Raw genomic sequence first — 17624 nt, 5'->3', positions numbered from 1 at the left:
AAGTTTCTTAACTTTTCAGTGCTCTCAAGCAACTATTTAAGACTATAAGATACAAGGGGCATCTAAGTGGCACAATGGCTAGAGCTCTGGCCTTGGAGTCAGGAGGATCTGAGTTCAAATCTGGCCTCAGACTCTTGATACTTACTAGCTGTGTGACCCTAGGCAAGTCACTTAACCCCCAAGTGCCTCACAAAAAAAAAAGGCTGTAAGATACAGAGAAAGTGCTGGCTTATATTGGAAGAGAGAGTTTCCTTATCCAGGAATTCACTATGCATTCAATCACAGGTCTAGTTACTATTCCTATATAAGAAGGCACAAGACTGAGAAAGCCTATCAACCATGTGAAAGGAAAAGTAAAAAGAAAAGCATGGACAAAAAAGAAAGATAATGGAGACTCAGAGATAGTGTTTACAACTTGGTAGGTGCATGATATATGTTGAAATGTATTTAAATATAGTTAATTTTTAAAATAAATTTAGCTTTAATAATTTTAATAATAAAAATGGTCATAATATTTGATATCATTTTATAGTGCTGGAAGGTTTGAAGACCCCTTTTTATCTGTTACATCATTTGATCCTCAAAACAAGTCTGGGAGTGAAGTGCTATTATTATCCCCATTTCACAGATGAGAAGATAGAGGCACAGAGAAGTTGTTACTTGGTCAGCATATCACAGCTAGTAAGTGTTTATAGCAAAATTTGAAATCAATTCATCCTGACTCTGAATCCAGCATAATAAATCATTAAGGCAAATAGATTTGCAGGGAAAATTTTAGCTATATACAAATACAAATGTTCTTGAAAATGGTTAAAAAATAAAACAAGAACAAGAACGATAACCTTCATATCTGAGGAAAAGGTTATGTGGGTTGTTATAGTCAAATAACTTTTCATCTGGTTGTCAAGTGCCTGCCGATGAGTCTCTCCATATATATAATGTGCGTGTGTATATATATATATATATATATATATATATATATACACACACACATATATATATATGTGTGTGTGTGTGTGTGTGTATACATGTATATATATCCCTTGCGTTTCAGAAAATACTTAATGTAAGGTGTTGTGACCATCCTTGTTGTCTGAGTACCTTAAATGTTACATGATTCATGTCCCCCATATCTTAAATACATTTGTCACTCCCTTTAGAATCTGTATCAACCATTGAGATGAACGAAAACCCCAAAGACGAAGATATTGGGTAATTAATAATGAATTTATTGATTAAGCTAGTTGGCAATCAATACATTGGTCAGTGGTTTCTCTTGGTAAGCAAAGATGCCAAGAAAGACTTTGAAATGCCTTAAATACCCTCTAAAAGGGAATTCTCTTGACAAGTGTAAGTCAATCTTGATTGGTGAACATTTAATGAGAAGATGAGCTAAAACTCTTCAGCTCCTCCTGCTGAGAACTGACTTGATCATGAGACTCAGAAGACTCCAGCAATCTGACCAGGGGAAGCCATGTCCATCTGAACCTTTCTGGCTGGTTTTCACCTTCATGAACTGGGTCGTCCTAACTCTAATGAAGGGGTACAAGAACAGGGACTCCTTTCCCCAGGGTAAAAGAGGAGATCAAAGACAGGGATTCCTTCCCTCAGCATAAAGCTTCACCCAGATAGGGATCCTACTTATGCTCTACACAGAAATTAGGTATGCTAGTTGGATAGGTTCCCACCCAAAATTGATGAGCATGTGCCCTGAGAGCTAGGAGCAATTTCATCAGTCAGCCATACTCTTCAGGGACTGAATGACCTTAACAGGAGTTGGGTTGTAAAAGAAAAAGAAGGAAAAGGGTGGATTACAAATTAATTAGTTGTTACTAATATGATAGTATAATATTAATTTCTCTCACCATCAAAACTGTATATGAGTACTAGCTCCTACATTAGACTATTCCTCACTCCCCAGAAAATAGTGCCTTCTCCTCAACTGCCTGATTGCTTAACAAAGTTACCTTGTATTTAAGTTGCATGTGTCCTTATATGCAGCATATGTATATGTATGTTCCTATAAAGGAACACAGTGCATATACATGTATCCATACATACATGCATAAATGCACACACATACAAAGAGGAGACAGTTAGGTGACATGGTGATGAGCACTGGGCTTGGAATCAAGAAGACGCATCTTTCTCAGACACTGACTAGCTGTGCAACCCTGAGCAAATCACTTAGCCCTGTCTGCCTCAGTTTCTCCATCTGTAAAATGAGTTGGAGAAGGAAGAGCAAACCACTCCAGTATCTTTGCCAAGAAAACCCTAAATGAAGTCATGAAGAGTGAGACATAACTGAAAAATTGTTACACAGCAGCAATATGAGGTGTGTCATTTCCATTCTGTAAGCCTCATTGTTTCTATTTATTTGTACCTTTTATCCTTCCTTACCAATGGCATCCATGAATGTTACTGTGGATTCAGGGTTCTTTACTGGCGTGTATCAGTATACACTTAATGACATAACTTTTATTTCCCAACTGATTAGTATTTGTTTAACCACATTGACCAAAAAGGACATATTAGTTCAAAGAAAAAACAAAACAGAACAACAACATATATTTAACTAAAGTGTACAGCAGGAAAAGTGACAAGAAAGCTTATCCTATGTAGATAGAGGTATATTCTCTCATAGATTATTTTGTGCCCAGTGGGGTAAGAGCAGCACATTAAAGGAACAGCCATATCAGGACATACATACAAAGGGCATGTGTGAACAGAAAATATGTGTGGAAGGGCATGACACTAGGAACACATTGTGAACATACATATAAACATGTAGCCCTGGATTTACACGTGGACAGGACAACTCAGACCTCTAATGCTGCAGAACCTCTGGTGTGCTCTGTTGATTTTATTGTGCTTCTCTCTACTGTGTGATTGGTCTCCACTAACCAATGTGTGTCTGCAGTGCCTGCTCTCTACTAGCATCTGCTCATCTTTGGCCTCTTTAATGACATTTATTCTCTGCTTCCACCTATATGGTTTAGCAACCTTTAAGCCTTTCCTGGCAAAGGAATGCAAAAATCTCTTTTAGTTTATAGCCAAAAATGGATGAGGGCATCTAGATGCAGGGGATAGAATGCCAGGCCTAGAGTCAGGAAGACTCATCTTCTTCAATTTAAATCCGTCCTCAGACACTTACTAGTTGTATGACCCTGGGCAAGTCACTGAACCCATTCGTCTCAGTTTCCTCATCTGTAAAATGAGCTGGAGAAGCTTCTGAGAAAACCCTAAATGGGGTCACAAAGACACTGAACTGTATGAAAAAGAACTGAACAACAACAAGTCAATGAATTGCCACACCTAATCAGCAAGAGGAAAAAGGAAGTAGAGGCTCTCAGACTGATTCCTTTGCCTTTCTTCTCTAGCTGATTTAGGTCCTTAACCCAAGTCAATTATCTATTCTATTAAGAATATGCTTATTCCTTCCATGGATATATTGTTGTATTAATAGGAGAGTATGACCTACACTTGTTTGTGGATTGTAATATATGTATTATTCCTGCCTTTTCTTTAACATATGATCATCTGCAATATCATTATTATTTCTCTTGTCTCATTCTTAAGTAAATAGCTATGATTAAGATCTAAAATTGTCATTATTGTGAGGAGATGATTTGTGTAAATGGAAAAATACACCGATGGGGGCTCAAGAGCTAAAGAGGAGAGTAGGAAAATTGTATTGTTTCTCCACCATGTGGGAACATAGACCTGCCGGTGTCACTGCAGTGGAGTGAGCAAACCAGCCCAGAGAGTAAGAATCCACATGACTGTGTGAGAAGTATCAGATACCACGATAGGGGTATTTTTCCCATACAAAGGTCAAACTACCTGTTTGACAGGTACTTCCTGGGAAAAGCACTTTACACACATACACACAAATACACACACAAACACTGTATAAATGTAAGTTACCATTCTCACACACTTACAAGGATGGAGTCAGTAATAGCCTGCCATTTATTTAAATGAACTGTTATTACTCCCAACCTAATCCCCCTGCCCAATAACAGCTGACTTTTTCTAAAGCCTTGATAATCAACAATGATATAAGAAGGCATGGCTCATTTAGAGGTGTGCAACACTTTGGGGAGAAAAAAAGCACTTTGCAAGCTTCTAACATTCTCGCACATAAACTTAGGAACTAATTTAGGTTTAGCAGTATATTATTCATCCATACTTTCCTAGAATTTGAAGCTGGAAAGGGCCCTCAGAGATCATCAAATCTATCCCACCCACACTCCCCACTATGGTAAACATTAGGAAATGGAGGGCCAGCAGTTTGGGGATGACTTCGTTCAAAACTCCTAGATGGATAGAAACCCATCTAAATGTCCAACTTTGTGTAGGGGACTATACTCTTGTCTTGCGTTTGCTAAGCCAGTGGTCTTTCCTCTATACCGTGATTCCTCACTTAGGGATCAACCTTAACTAACTGAACTATGGCAAAGAACCAGGAAGGAAACAAACAAACAAAAAGTAGACCTCTGATTAGTCAAAACGGAAGTTAGAAAATCTGTATACAAAATGTCATTCTCTAAACTCATAAGCCAGCCCCACTGGGCCCTCAGAGCTGTTATTTTTTTCCCTTTTGTCCATGAGTTTACTAATGTACTTTCTCATTCTCAGAAGTGACAGATTAGAAAAGGATAAGAAATAAGTAGAGGTGGACATACTCCAAGCAAACAAAGGTCACAGGCTAATAGGATTTAGAGCTAAAAAAGACTTGAAAGATGTAGTCCAACCTTCTCATTTTACACATGAAGAAACTGAGGTCCAGAGATGGAGGTGAAGTGACTTGCCCCTGGTAATAATTTGAAGGGCTCAGATTTGGATCCAGGTCCTCAAAGTTAAAAAAAAAAGGCACAGTAAATGGCCTTGATGCAGAAGACATGAAAAGGCTTTTAAAATTAGAAAAGGAACAACAACAAGAAAACCCCACAATCATGGGGTCTCTGAGCATTGGGGCAAATTGCCCCAAATGTATTACTAGCTCCTGAGTTCATCACTGTATTGTATGATAGAGGAAACATCATAAATAGATTAAGTTGCATTTAGTCCATTATGTTGACAAAGGCAGAGAAATATTTATAGTGGCTAGCCAGGCTGGGTGCCTTCTCCTTGCAGGCAGGAGGTGATCCTTGAACGCAGCCTCTGTGACACCAAAGGAATTCGACAACTCCCCTTGTACAACCTTATCTAGCTTGTTCGTGATTAGTAGATTCAAAAGGTGCCTGGGCGAGGATTTGAAAAAGGCTCCAACTGGCTTTGCACTCCTGAGCACTTCCCATAAGTATTTTAACCTCTCCTATCTAGGCTAGGTTTTTCTGGGACCTAAAACATATAATTCTTTGTCTCTCTAGGCCAAGAAGGGGTAGCTGAGAAATTGAATGACCTAGAAGGCAATTAACACATATATTCTTGCATCCTTTTGTGCATGTACCAATTGATTCACATGTTATCAATAAATCTATGTAGTTTGAAGGAGTATGTGGTAATATTTCTGTTCCTTGTTATCTAAAACTGTATGAAGCTAATTATGTAAGATTCCCATTCAGAACGGTTAAAATAAATAATATAGTGACACTTAAATGCATAAAATTATCTGGAAGCTGTACAAACTGGATACACCTTGTGTAATGATAATTTGGCATTGGCCAAATAAATGAAAGGCTACTATAATTATTGACAAGGATACGTATTATTAACTTCTCAGTTTCTTTTTGGCATTGAGTTCAAGATGTGCCCTAAGCCAATTGGCCCCTCTGGCTGATCTGTAAGCCATTTCAGACATATAAAACTCTGTCAATCTTTTATTAACTCTCTAATCCTAAAACATTAACAACTGGATTCCTAACATATGGACATTTCATAAGAAATGATATAGCAATGGTAACAGAGAATTAATTTCTCTTCCAGAACAATCATTGTGTGCCAAAGTATTTTAATGATCTGGAGTCATTAATGTTCCACTGGGTGTTCAGTAATGATTGGTTGGCATCATGATCAAATCACCATCCAATTTTCTAATGTTTAGTTGGCAGAAGTTGAAGAAAATATCAAGTATATTAGAAATTATATTGGATATTTTCATCAATAGCAAGAGGTACTGATGGTGCTGATATGTTATAAATTCATCAGCCAATAGATGACGAATAGTTGTAACACTTTTTAGCAAAGTTCGCTAGTTTTGGATTTTCACAACATATTATAGTAGGAGCACTGGATTTGGAGACAGAAAACTTCAGGGCTTGACTCCCAGTTTTATCACTTAGTAGCTTGGTTACATGACAAATAATGTGACTTCTCTGCCTTTCAGTTTCCATTTCTATACATAGAGGGGAATACTACCTCTTCTCCCCAACCTACAGAGTTGTTATGAGGTTCTAATGAGATCATGAATTTGGGAGACCTTTGTGAACTCCAAGGTGCTATTTTAATATAATGGATTATGATTTTAAATAGATTGGCCAACAGGTAGTGAATAGTCAAATGTTTTTGACAGATTTTCTTTGGATGTTTTTTAAAGCCAAATTAGAGAAAGCAATTCTAAACGTGTTTAGTATTAATTTTGTTTCAAAAAAGTAGAATAAGTCGGCCATGTTTCAAAAATTTAATAGTAAAAATCCTGGTTTTATGATTTTCACGTTCAAAAATTGTGCATGGCAGATTCAAATCAGTTTAACTCAAGTATTTATATACCATTTAGCATGTGCCAGGCACTATTCTAGCCATTGGGTCCATAAGACAAAAATAAAAACTGTCCCCAACCTCAAGGAATTTCTATTCTACTTGAGGACAACAGAAAAGCTTTTTTAAAAAATATATTCAAAGTAAATACCGTGTGACAATTGGTGATGTTTAGTGGTTAAAGGTAGCCTTAAAGCCAGTAAGACTTGGGTATTATTCTTACCTCTGACTCAGACTGTCTCTGTGACCCTGGGCAAGTCACTTAACTTCTCTCAGTGTTTTAAACTACTTTCTAAGTCTATCAGTGGCAGTGGCAGTGGCAGTGCCAACCTACATTGGTAGAGTTTTCTCATCTAGGAGTTCCCTATACCAATGATATCACACATATAGTTATTATCCCAGTTCCTATGAATACAAAGTAACTTCAGGGTGGTAGAACTAATAACAGCAGGAATTAGGACAGGCCTCTTGTAGGAACTGGCATTTGAATTGAGCCTTGAGGGCAACTAGGGCTTCTGAGAGACAGAGGTGAGGAAGGAGAGAATTACAAGCCTGGGGCAAAGATATACAGACAGGAGATAGAGCATAATGTATGAGAGAAACAAGAAGGTAGATTTGTTTGTAGAATGAGTGTGAATAATGTGTAATCAGCCTGAAAAGATAGACTGGAACTAGGATGTTAAAGGTTTTAAAGGTAAAACAGAAGAGCTTATAATTTGCTTTGAAGGCAATAGGGAGCCACTGAAGGTGCTTGAATAAGGGAGTGACATCATCAGATTTCTCCTTGAGGAGTTTTTATTTTGCAGGTATGTTACAGTTTTACTTGAGAAGGGAAATAGTAGCTGTAGAGAGAGAAAAAATGGAAGCTACTTCAATAGACCAGGTGAGATGTGAAAAAAGCCTGAACCATGATGGTGGTCCTATAGAGCAGGAAGAAGGGAAAAGATGTTATACATGTAGAGGGAGAAGAGAAGACCTAGCACCTGATTCATTATGTTATGAGGGGGTGAGGGAAAGGGAAGACTTATGGTTAATTCTTAGGATGCACACCTGGATTACTGGAAAGTTAATGATAACCTCAGCAGGAACCCTCACTTGCTCTTTCCATTGCTGTTAACTATGATCCTATATTTCTTGTGCCTTTTAAGGCCATCTATTGTAAGTGTCTCTACTTTCTCACCTCATACTCTCTTTTTAACCCCTGATTATCTGTCTTTCAAGCTTAGTCATTCCACCACAATGGCTTTCTCCAAAATTACTGGTTTTAGTTGCAAAATCCAGTGTCCCTTTCTTAATCCTCATTCTCCTTGACTTCTCTAGAGTGTTTGACACACTTGATCACCCTCTCCTCCTTGGCATTCTCTTTTCTCTAACTTTTCAGAACGCGACTCTCCTGATTCTCCTCCTACCTCTTTCCTCTTCTGTCTCCTTTGCTGGATCCTCATCATGTCCTCTAATTGTAGGTGTCCATTATGGCTTTATCCTGGGCCTTCTTCTCTTCTCCTTCTACATTAATTCACTTGGTGATCTCATCAGATGCCCAGAATTTAAATACCATCTCTATGCTGATGATTGAGAAGGAAATGGCAGACCACTGCAGTATCTTTGCCAAGAAACCACCAAAATTGGGTCACAAAGGGTCAAGCACCACTGAAATGACTGAACAACAACTACAATACTGATGATTCTCAAATTTATCTATCCTGTCCCTGTCTTTCTGCCAACCTTCAGTCTCACATCTCCAACTGCCTTTTAGACATATCAAACTAGACATCCAGCAGTCATCTTGAACTAAACATGTCCAAAACAGAAATCATTATCTTTACCTCTTGCCCTTTTCCCCTGTCCTATCTTTTTTTACTGTAGAGGGCAACACTGTCTTCCTAGTCCCTCAGGCTCACAAGGTAGGAGTTATCTTTGACTCTTCTCACTATCTCTCACCCCCAAGCTGTTGCCAAGGCTTGTTGATTTTGCCTCTGTAATATGCTCATATACCTCCCCTTCTCCCCTCTGACACTCACCATCCTCATGCAGACCCTCATCACCACAGACCTGAAGTATTGCAACAGCCAGCTGGTGGGTCTGCCTGCTTTTCATCTTTCCCTCTTCAATCATCCTCCATTCATTTGCCAAGATGATTTCCTAAAGCACAGGGTGAACTATGTCACTTCTGTGTTCGGTAAACTCCAGTGGCTCTATATCACCTCTAGAATCAAATTCAGAATGCTCTTTTTGGCATTCAAAGCCCTTCATAACCTAGCCCCTTCCTATCTTTTCCAGTCTCTTACACCTTACTCTCCTGACACATGGTCTTTGATCCAGTGATACTGGCCTCCTGGCTTCTTCATGAACTCCATCTATTAACTCCTGGCAGTCTTTTCTTGTTGTCATTCATGCCTAGAATGTTCTTCTTTTTCAACCCCACCTGCTAACTTCCCTGGCTTCAAGTTCCAACTAAAATCCTATCTTTATGGGAAGTCTTTCCCAAGTCCTCATATTACTAGTGCCTTCTTTCTGCTAGTTGTTTCCTATTTATCTTTTCTATATCTTGCTTGGTATATAGTGTTTGCATGCTATCTACCTCATACAACAGTAAGCTCCTTGAAAGCAGGGTCTGTCTATTAAGAGCAGGGACTGTCTGTTGCCTTTTTGTTGGTGCTTAGCATTGTGCCTGACATGTAGGAGACACAATAAATTTCTAGAAATTGATTGATTGAATAGGAAAGTTAAGAAGAGCAGTGGTTTCAGAGAGAAAAACAATGCCCATTCTGAACACGTTGAAATGCCTACAGGACACCTTAGTGGAAAAGTCCACCAAGTAATTGATGATGTGGGACTAGAATTCAAGGAGAGAGATGAAGTCTGCACCAGTATTTCTAAGAAGCCATTCACATAGAAAAAGAAGCTATTGAGTTCTCCAAGAGAAAGAATAGGCAGATGTGAGTAAAAGACCTAGGACAGAGCTCTGAGCTAGAGTCATTCATGTGGAGCAAGATATGTACTATGAACATTCAATGGAGGATTCAAGAACAGGTAGGTGGAGAACTAGTAGAAAGTTGTAATAGGACAATCCAAGAAGAAGAAAGCATCCAGGAAGAGGGAGTGGTCAACAGCTTCAAATACTGAAAAAAGGTCACAAAAGATGTCAACTAAGAAAAGACCATTAGATTTCGCAATAGAGAACACTGACATTCTGGGGAAAAGAAGTTTAAGTTGAGTTGCTAGTACAGGGAACCAGATTGCAATGGGTTGGGAAGTAAATGGCAGATGAGAAAGTAGAGGCAACAATATAATGACTTTTTTCTAGGAGTTTGTTTTAGAAAAGGAGGCAAGATGATGGCTGGATCAAATGAAGTTTTGATTTAAGAATGGGGGAGATCTAGGCATTCTTGTAGGTGAGAGAGACAGAGTCAGTGGATAAGGAGAGATTGAAGTTTAGAGAGAATTGATGAAGAGGAAAGTTCTAAGAGGAGACAGGATCCTAAAAACAAGGGCATAAGTAACTGGCTCCACTGATATTATATCCATACCTAAAAACTATCTTCCCAGCTTAATACTACCTCTCATGGTAAATAAAGTCTATTGCTTAAAGAATATAGTTTAAAGTTCAAAGCCAGACTTTGGGGGGGGTATATAATAGACAGTAGAGACTCCAACTGTTTTTTAATACAGTTTGTTTGCCACAATAACTTAAGAAGGCTGGTATTTTCCCCTGTCTTTCTCCTACAACTCACATACAGATACCTGGTCCAAAGCTCTGCAATTCTCATGACTTAAACACACACAATAAATACTGTGGGGTGCAAATCCAGTGACTCATAAAATCCCACACAAATGGACTGAGAATGAAAATCTAAGCCTACTGTTAATTCAGGACCTATTATGATTCTATGACTCTATCAATCTCCTGAACTGTAAATCCCCTATTGTACAATGTAATGAATGTCTTCCCCTGAACAAACAGCTAGTATAATGATCATCAGCATAAGATCTGATTCTGCTATCCAATCAGTGTTTTGAATTACCTAGCATATACCAGGTACTGTGTTAGTCATAGGGAATAAAAAGACAAAAAATGAAACTTAAGATTCCATTCTCTCAACTATTCTACCTACATTGCCATCAAAATCTCAGTTTCTGATGAGTAATAAGGCACAGCTGCTGCTGCCAAGAGTTGGCTAGTTGTTATCGCATCTATGCCCTGGAATTCCATTTTTCAGCGTGTCCCCAATCACAGACATTAGTACAGAGTGAATAGAAAGCTGGCCTTAAAGCTAAGAAGACCTGGGTTCAATGCATGCTTGATCTACACTGGCTGCATGATCCTTGGCAAGTCACATACTACCTTAATGCTCTCGAAGTTACCAATCTGCATGGGTACAGGGTGTTTCCTGTACCAATGAAATCATAGGTCTGGTGCTATTCTAATTCCAATCCATAAAAAGGGCATCAACCTTTTCTCCTTACTAGTTTCATTACTGACTTTCTTATTGCATTCTTGTGAAGGAGTATAGCTGCCTCTCATGCAAAGACTCCCTTCTCTACCTTTTTCCCTGTCTCTGAAGCTACAGTTCTTGTACCTCTTGCCATTGCTTCTGGATTGTTTCCTCTTTCACTGTGTCTGAAGTCCCTCCTTTTCCTCCTGCCATAGGAAGAACTCTCCCTAGGTTGCTTCAGAACTATATAGACCATCTACCTTTCACCACCACTAACATTTGACTACTGCTACTCCTTGCTCTCTGCTGCCGACACTCATTCAGAATTTCCTTCTGAAATTTTTCTGCCCTGAAAGTTTTGGATATACTTCCTCCATAGCCAATATTTTTTGCAAGCTGAATAACAAATGATAATTCATGAGTCATATCTTGAAATCATTTTAGCTGGTTTTGCAATCAAACTCCCAAGAGCCTGTCTACTGGAGGAGAATTATAGCTTCCTCATTAAAAGCTTATACATTATACTGACCAATATTCTATGAATGATAGTTATAGTATCAGATGTGGCAGGACCAGATATACATATATGAGAAAACAATCGATGTTTGTAGGACTAAATATGCTACAATAAGTAGAATCTCACCAAATGTAAAGTGAATGCAATTTTGAAAATATAGAACATAAATCCATATCCAAAGATGAAATGCTATAAAATAATTCAAAGTGGAATCACTGCATATTTAACATCACATATATACACACATTTAAAATAGTTTCCCCAAACTATCCTTTTTCCTTTCATTGACTCCTGAAAGTCACAAAATAAATAAATAAAGGCTTTCCTCAAATCCCACAAACCAGCTGCCTCTTCCCTCTTTCTTGTTTCTATTAATACCACCACCACCATTTTCCCCAACTACTCATTTCCTGAACTTAGAGTCATCTTTTACTATTTCTACTGTCTCAACCCCCATACACCCAATCATTCATTGAGTTCTGATTCTCCATTTATAGATTCTCCCTTTATAGAATCACATAAGGATAGAAACTCAAGAGTTGGAAGGGAACCCAGAAATAACTCAATCTATAACTCAATCTAACTAGTCACCCAATATAACTCACAACTACACATGAATTCCCTCAACAATACCCCCAACAAGTGGTCATCTAGATTCTTTTAGAAGAATCCTAATTCATAACATTTCTCATACATATTCCTAGCAATATCAAGAAATATTTGTTAAGTTCTACAATATGTTAACCACAATACTAGATGCAAAGGATAAATATATATGTTTTAAAAAAATCTCTGCCTTCAAGGGAAAGAAACAGCATGTACATAGATTATTAATTGCAAAATATTTATGGGGGGAGAGGAAAATAGATTAAGAAACCCATGAACAATGGACTTCTTTACAGCCCAACCAGTGAAATAACAAAATGTAAGGGGGAAGGTAAAAGAGAAAACAAGGTGTTGAGATCTTAAACAAGGTATAAAAAAGTCCATTAATCAAGCCTGATAGGATTAAGTTATGAGTAGTACCTTGATGCTAATGGCTCTTTAAGAATTTAAGATACTCCCTAAGAGTCAGTTAGGGCAGCTAGATGGTGCAGTGGCTAGAGGGCTTGACTTGGAGTCAGGAAAACGCTTCTTAAGTTCAAATATGACCTCAGACACTTACTAGCTGTGTGACCCTGGGCAAGACACTTAACCCTGTTCATCTCAGTTTCCTCATCTATAAAATGAGCTAGAGAAGGAAATGACAAACCACTCCAGTATCTTTGCCAAGAAAACCCCAAATGAAATCACAAAGTATTGGACATGACTGCAAATGACTGAACAACAACAAAAGGCAGTTGAAGTAAGAAGCAGCTCTGAAGAGTGTGAGATTGCAGAGCAGAGAAGATAGGATTCTGAAAGAACCTTGCTACAAAGAGCAATGATGATCAACTCAAAAGATGAGAAGGGAATTCCTCTCTCCTCCTTCATCACCACCCAATTGGCCATGTCATCTTACTTGGATCTTCTTGCCCAGTAAAAGACATTATACTCAGCAGGAAGCAGACCTAGTGAGCAAAAGAGTCAAGAGAGAGTCAGGTTAGGAAATAGCCTTGGGGGAGTGCAACCCCTGGCAATAAAGAAGAGAGCCACTTATAGATTTAAGAGAGTGTTAGTCCTGGAAATTGGGAGTTAAAATGCAGAGAAGAGTAGTACCAGACAGCTCTGCTAAGCAAGTTGCTCAAACCAGATGCTATGACCACTGGGGAGCAGTGTGAGGATAACATGAGAAAAGAAAGGACATCAGGCATGTGTTCTATACGTGTGTGTTTCTCTCCTAGTATACTCTAAGGTATTCCTGTTGTTCCCACCGTGTAATTTTGCAAGTGAGTACGACCCAGGTTTATGGGGAACGTTGTGTAGCTACTATTCTTACAAAGCCATCTTAGTAAATGGCTTTACTGTGAGGTAATCATATCTACTAGCTGACTATTAATAGAAGTGCACTAGTAGGGGCTCATGAGCTGTAATTTTTAGGAGTGCAGATCCACATAGCACTTTAGGGTATTTGAACCTTTGGTAATAATATCTCCCTTGTGACCTAACCTGTCAATGTTAAGTTGAGAAGATAAATAACAGGGAACCCTATATATGCACCAAATTAATGTAAAATTATTTAAGGGAACTACTAGCTATTGGATTGATAATAAAATATTTAAAGTAAGCAGTGGAACTTTAGCTGAGCATTGAAGGAAGCTAGGGGTTTGAAGATGTGAAGATTAAAAAAAAAGAGAAGGAAATGAATTGTAGTATTCTGGGAACAGTAAGTGGGCCAGTTTGGTGGAAGGTCAAGTGTGGGTGGTGGAGTAATGTGTAATTATTCTGTCATCCATATTTTGCCTTGCATTGTATTTGAACTTCTCATGCCTGTGATTTGTCTCTATCAAGGAGATTAGAAGTGTCTACAGGGAAGAAACCATGTGATAGTTCTTTATATTCAGCCTCCCCTACTTTGCACTTTTTTTTCACTCTTTCCTCTATTGTCCTCCCACCCATATCCAATCTATTGGATTAGATATCCAAGTCCTGTAGATTTTACCTTCATAGCATTTATAGACCCTATTCTCTCCTCTGACACTGCCATCATTACTGCCACTGCCCTGATGAAGGCCCTCATCGTCTTACACTTGGATTATTTCAATAGGCTGTTGGTTGGTCTCCCTGCTTCAAGAGTATCCCTGCTCCAGTCTATCCTCAGCTGTCAAATTGATCTCCCTACAGAGGATATGTGACCATGCCATTTCCATATTCAATGAACTCCAGTGACTTCCTGTCACTTCCAGGCTCAAATATAAAGTCCTCTGAATGTCTTCAAAAGACCTTCAAAACCTGACACCCTCCTACCTTTCCAGTCTTCTTATACTTTACAGTGTGCTCCCTTTCCATCATGCTTCCTCCCCTCACCCCCACATTATTCTGAGACACAGTGATATCCACTTCCTTACTGTTTCTAGCACAATACCCAAAACACAATACAAGAAGAGGGACCAGGACAGAGTCTTGGGGGCTGCCTAGCATGTGGTTAGGGGGCTAGACCTGGATAAATGACCCAGAAAAGGAGACCTAGTGGTCAGAAAGATAAGAGTAGAAAGGTGATTAGATAGATAGGTTAAGAGTAGTGTTGGTACAGAGAAATTTTAGTGGTTAGAGGTTAGAGGAACCGCAACCACCAGTGTTATTTCCATCACTGTACCATTCTTTCAAAGAATGAGGACACAAAAATATTCCTTGGAATAACAATTCAAAGAAAAACTAAATGGATGTGAAGCCAGAACTCCTTGGATTTACTGCTATATGTCCTTGGGGATGGTTCTTTATGGCTTAAATTTAAAGCCCCTTGCCTTTGGACTAGTGGAAGATAAGGTTTCTTTTTCCTACTCCAAGCTCAAAGAAGCCATGCTTTCGGGGAATTGAAGTATGTTGGTCAATTGCTTCTGAGTACAAGAGCTAGAGTTACCACCTTAACCTTTCAGCTAATTGAACACAAACATATTCATTGCTGCTGTTGGTACTTTCACAGGCCCCTCGAGCCAAGTTTTGGCTTGAATTCCTTAAGACATCACATCCATTGACTTCTAGTACTGCTCTTTAGTATTGCCAGGGGTTGGGAGGACGTAGTGAAAATTCTTTAGTCCTAATAAGTCCTCAGACTTTTTGTTTTTGCTTCCCTCTCCCCATTTTCTGCTTTCTAAGTAACGACAGAAGGGAACAAAAATCATCCACAGAATGCACACTGGATTATAAATTGGGAATCCTAGGATTAAATCCTGGCTCTGCCCCTAGATCAATGGGAAATGACTGTACATCTTGGGGACAAGGGAATGACAGTGGTAAGAAGTTGAGTTTTGAGAAGTGTTCTCTGGATTAGAGCGAAGAAACATTGGAGTTTGGATCATAAAGTACACACCCTAGCCAGTCAGTCAATAAGCATTTATTAGGCACTTACTGCTTCCTGTGTGTCAGGCACTGTACTAAGCACCAGTTGTCTTCACTTTTTGTCCTGCCCTTGGAATCCAGTGACTCTGGAGGAGAGAGTAAAGCTTTGGTTTTGCACAGTTCTGCCTCACACACTGCCTGACATGGAAAGACTTGACAGTAGAAGAGGTACCCAAAATTGTGAGGGAACTCAAAACCATGACAAGCAAAGATCAATTAAAATCACTGAAAATCCCTACTTAGGTGAAGGAATCTACTAAATGACCTCTGAAGTTTCCTCCAATTCTGTTGTTCTATTCTTTTTTTGTTTGTTTATTTTTTGTTTTGTGTGTTTTTGCTAGACAATGGGGTTAAGTGACTTGCCCAGGGTCACACAGCTAGTAAGCTAGTAAGTGTTATGCGTCTGAGGCCAGATTTGAACTCAGGTCCTCCTGACTTCAAGGTTTGAGCTCTATCTACTGCGCCACCTAGCTGCCCCTGTTGTTCTATTCTTAATCTCTCAAGAAGGAAAAGGAAGCAAATAAATATTTATGTATGGGGTGGTCAGGAGGACTAGCGTCTCTGGTGTGAGGGCTTATAGAGCTGTTTTCAGGGCTGCTCATCCGTCTTTGGGTCTAACCTGACACTCAACTCTCACCTGTGACTTATGCAGTGGCCACATAATTGTAAAACCATCTCAGCAGACAGGCTAAACCAGGTTGAGGGCAACCAACAAACCTCAAACTCATTGGTGAATTAGGGGACTATCTACCCCAAGCAGATGAAGACTTCTGCCATGATGGGAATGGCAGAATGGGAACATGACAACAATTTGTTCCAATGGCCATGCAGGTAACTGAAGCAGGCACTATAGAGTGCTTGAAGCTTGGTCAGACATTGAAGGTGCCGAGGTCAGCCACTACATTCCAAGCCATTGCCAGTTGACTTGAATTTTGTCTTGTCACTGGATTTTGATGACTCTGGAAGAAAGAGTGAGACTGACCACTTTGTTCAACTCTGCCTCAGTTACATCCAATTTACAGACAAGTCAAGATATCAGCCATTTCCTCTATTGTGATATCATTGATCCTCTTCAAAAACAAAAGAACAACAACATTCTTTGTCTCTTTGTCTCTTGAGAAGGAAGAAGGAAATCAGTATTTATATGGTGCCTATTTATATATATGTAACTGCCTACTGCTGGGCACTATGCTAAGTGCCTTACAATTATTATCTCACTTGATCCTCCCTCTCAACAACCCTGGGAAGTAGGTGCTATTATTATCCCCTTTTTACAACAGAGGAAATTAAGCAAATAGACTTTGAGTGACTTGCCCAGGGTTACACAGGAAATAAGCGTCTGAAGCTGAATTTGAACTTAGGTCTTCCTGATGCCAGGTTCAGTACTCTACTATGCCACCACTTCCTATTCTATACCATCTTGCTGCCTCTTGTTAACAAACTTTATCAAACAGAAGTGCCTAATAGGTGACTTTAACCCATTAGGGCTACAATGACTGTTGTCTGAAGAGGTACCTTTTAAAAAAATTGTTACAAATGTTTTGTTATTGTGAATTTGACAAATGCTAACTAACATGAGCATTTTTGCATGCAAAGAACTGAGAAAAAAAAAAGAGGATGAAATGACAAATGTCCATTACCCAAAGCTTGATTCTTAAAAAGAAAAAAAAAAAGTATTTACATTTAGCACATTGGCTTCTAGGCTGTCCTGTTTGTCTATCTCCTGAACTTCCTTCTGTGTAGGTTTTTTTTTTGATGATTAAATGACAACTTTGCAATTGGATGGTTACCAGAAGTATTGTGAACTTTAAAAAAGAAGGCAACTGTGGATAAAGAATCAGGAAATAGTATTTATTTGAGCTGAATGCATCAATAAAGAAGATTGACATAGGCAGCTCAGGATTAGACTCAGATACTGGGTCGAATACAAGGCCATTCTTTGAGGGGTCAGACTACATTCTCTCCCCACATTCATGTTTGGACATAGGACT

Source organism: Phascolarctos cinereus, unplaced genomic scaffold, assembly GCF_003287225.1.
Source record: "Phascolarctos cinereus isolate Bilbo 61053 unplaced genomic scaffold, phaCin_HiC Scaffold_4;HRSCAF=312, whole genome shotgun sequence".
NCBI classification, from domain to species: domain Eukaryota; kingdom Metazoa; phylum Chordata; class Mammalia; order Diprotodontia; family Phascolarctidae; genus Phascolarctos; species Phascolarctos cinereus.
The sequence above is the reverse complement of the archived record's forward strand: the minus strand, read 5'-3'. Positions refer to the sequence as shown.